At 50.5% G+C, this 3464-nt stretch overlaps 1 protein-coding gene across 17 annotated transcripts in view; it reads right to left on the bottom strand.

Annotated features, from left to right (window-relative positions):
• Positions 1–6: 6 nt before the first annotated feature.
• The window catches only part of LOC143655793 (uncharacterized), a 60078-nt gene continuing 56620 nt past the window's right edge, over positions 7–3464 (bottom strand). For 16 of the 17 annotated variants that reach the window (XR_013162258.1, XR_013162260.1, XR_013162259.1 and 13 more), the window contains 2 exons: positions 2046–2188; positions 7–599 (listed from right to left, as the gene is read on the bottom strand). The gene's annotated coding sequence lies outside the window, so the exon portion shown is untranslated. Of the gene's footprint in view, positions 623–2045; positions 2189–3464 lie in introns of all 17 variants that reach the window. The other variant, XM_077127247.1, reaches the window with a different exon arrangement.

Genomic DNA, 3464 nt, shown 5'->3' with positions numbered 1-3464 from the left:
TGTGCCCTGCCTGGTGTGGGCAGGGGACTGTGTCCGGTCAGGTGTGGACAGGGGGCTGTGTCCTGCCGGGTCTGGGTAGGGGGCTGTGTCCTGCCTGGCGTGGGCAGGGGACTGGGTCCTGCCGGGTGTGGGCAGGGGGCTGTGTCCTGCCGGGTGTGGGCAGGGGGCTGTGTCTGGGGTTCCTGCACCTCCACCCTGCCCGGAAAGCCAGCATCAGTGTGTAAGTTACAGGAGGAGGGCAGGGACGGTCCGCCGTACCGTCCTGGGTGGCAGGACCAATGTCCACACCCAGCTGCCCAAGCCTACCTGACCAGGATGGAGTCCACGTGCCTAGGACTCTGCCTACATGTCTGCACCCACATGCCCTGGAGAGCGTCCCCGCCAGCTGTGCCGGCCTGCACCAGTCCACATCCTGAAAAGGTCAAATTCCTGCGCAGGTTTCACTGCAAACAATCCACACCCAACACAGGGCCCACCAGGTCCCCACCTACCAGACCTCGACGCCATTCAGGGAAGCACAAGGCCACACGGCCGGCACGTGGAAAGCCACCCCTGCACTGGTCACCGCAGCAGATCAGCCAGACCTGGAGCCCAAAGATCTAGAACCATCAACAGTAGTTTACTAACAGAAACAAGAGAACCAGTTTGCAGATACATAAATACAACATTAAAAATGGGCTTTCATAACTGTTACATTTCCGGTGAGAAAAAAATAGCTGACATCCAGTGGGTGCGGAGCAGCCGCAGGGCCGGGGAAGCCGCCCACGGGTGCGACCCCCGCGCTCGTCCTTTCCCAGCTGCTGCTTTTCAGCCACGACCCTGCACTGCTGGACACTGAGCACTGCGGGCGGGAACTGCGTGGCGGAGGATGCCGGGGACGCTGACTCCCTCCAGTTCCAACAGTCACCCCTTTCTGGCAGTGAAAATATTCCTTTATTAGGAGTTTCGGCCTTAAGAAACAAGCCGGCACAAATGCCAAGGCTGGGGTCGGCGTTGAAGGCCGGCCTTCCTCCTAGCACTTTTCCGTTCAGAAGCTAAACCCAGACGTCTGCCCAGGCTGGGGCAGGAACTGTGCGACCAGAAGCCACAGTGCACCCTGCATTCCTGCCTGCCCCCACAGCTAGCTTGGGAGAATCCACAGCCGGGAGCTCCCATGGGGGACCCAGAAGCCAGTCAACCTGTTCCGCCTGCACACAGAGACCCCTGAGCTAGTGCCCAGAGCCTACCATGCCCCTCTGCCTACGGAGGCCCGTAGGCCTAGGAGTGCCCGGATGGGGAGGCAGGGATGGGCCAGTGAGCCACGCTGAGCCACATCACAGCCCACCGAGTGCCAGGCCCGGCCCCGCTAAGGACATAAAGGTGAGCAAGAAGACACTGGAAGAGCATCAAGTAGAGTTTGAAAGAATACATAGAAAAACAACAGATCTCACAGAGATAAAAGATACTGTTGACTAACTTAAAAATACCCTGGAGACACATGACAGCAGCTTTGAAGAGGCAGAGGAAAAAGCAAGCTGGAAGAAATGACCACTTAACTCAAATGCACAAAAGAACAAGTGGCCAAAAAGACGGAAACCCTGGAACTGGACCGCAAGGAAATGAAGAGCACAGAGCACGTAAATATGAGAATCACTGGTGCCCCAGAAGGAGAAGAGCTGAGTAAAGGGCTAGAAGATTAGTTGAGGAGATGATGGGGAAAGCACTCCAGCCCTTAGAAAGCACGTAAATACGCAAAGAAAAGAAGCCCAACGAAGCACAAATACGATAAATCCAAAGAAGCCTACTCCAAGACATATACTAGTCAGACTGTCAAGTGCTGAAGAGAGGCAGAGAGTCCTGAAAGCAGCAAGAGAAAAGTGACTTATCACATACAAGGGAAGACACAGAACACTGAGTTCAGACTACTCAAGAGGCACCATGGAGGGGAGAAGGCAGTGGTGTAAGATATTTAGGATCCTGAAAGAGAAAGACTTTCCAGCCAAGAATTCTTTACCCGCTAAGCTGCACTTCAAAAGACGAGTGGATAAACGAAATGTGGTACGTACATTTGATGGGGTATTATGAAGCACTTAGATGAAATGATGTCCCAAGGCATATGACAGGGTGGGCCACGGTGACTCAGTGGCAGAGTCCTCACCAGCCATGCCGGAGACCCGGGTTGGATTCCCAGCGCCTGCCCATGCGAAAACTAAAGACCAGAACAAAAAAAAAAAAAACACATGACAATGTGGATGAAACTGGAGGACATAATGCTGAGTGAAAGAAGTCTGAGACAAAAGGACAGATGCCATATGATTTTCTCATTATGGCTTCGAGAAAGCCACCAGTGTTTTGGAGCAGCTAGAAGGAAAAATCTGAGACGAGGGTATGGTGGCCCTCATGACAAACTCTGGGACCAGTCCCGTAGCTGCTTGTTGAAGTGTGGTTTGAGATTATTGAGTTTTCTTTCTTTGCTGCGCATAATATATGCCATATTTTACAAAAGAAGATAAAAAGAATAACTATAGGCAGCTATAGTACCATCAGATAAAACAAATTCCTGAAATCAAAAATTGGAAAATGTTTGTAACAAAGTCACCACTATAGCCAAGCTCATATCTGAAATTACTTTCTACTTGATATTTTGAGAATGTATACTTTTCACGGTTAATCATATGGGATTGAAGATAATGTATAATATTTACAATCTAAGAAGCTGTCATATCTGTGCCTATAGATTTTTCCTTCCTTCCCTTAATTTTAAATTGGTTCATGAAGCTTACAGTGCACACATAGGTTTTACAATCATTATTTGGACACGTGGCTTAAATATGCCTATGTTTAGGCTAATGAAGAGATTCATTTTCGGTGGTTCTAAGTGTATTGTTTGTTTCTTAAATTTTTCTTTTTTAAGTGTCTGTATCACCTTCATTCTTAAAGGACACTTTCTCTTTGGATACAGAATCCCATACAGACTGCTTCCTGTTTAGACAATGAAGAGTCCACTGTCCTTTGGCGCCTGTTGTTTCTGCTGAAGGGTGAGCTGCCAGTTTAATTGTTCATTTTGCACTACTCTTCTTCTCCTGGAAGCTTTTCAGATTTCCTGCGTCTAAGGTTCTCTGCAGCTTTACTATATCACTGGGACTGGATTTCTATTTTAACTTGGAATGAATGAATTAAATTCATTCATTCATTAAATGAATTCGATTAATTCATTCATCCTCCGTTCTCACTCCCCGCCTACCTCCGGAGCCCAGGACCTGGTCCCCGTCGGGGAGGTCTGGGGGGAGGAAGGTCCAGGGCGAGAGGCGGAGATGGGCCGCAGGGTTGTGGAGAAACTGACACCCTGCGTCGGAAATGAAGAGCCGCCAAGTTGGGAACCGCAAGCACCCTGAGGGGAGCCCACCCGGGAGTGGGAGGAGGGAGCGACTGTGCCCCGCCCCTGGGGAGGGGCTGACAGCTCTTGGCCCCACCCCTCAGAGGTG

Source organism: Tamandua tetradactyla, chromosome 14 (assembly GCF_023851605.1).
Source record: "Tamandua tetradactyla isolate mTamTet1 chromosome 14, mTamTet1.pri, whole genome shotgun sequence".
NCBI lineage: Eukaryota > Metazoa > Chordata > Mammalia > Pilosa > Myrmecophagidae > Tamandua > Tamandua tetradactyla.
Note: the sequence above shows the minus strand (reverse complement) of the source record. Positions and strands in the feature narration are given on the sequence as shown.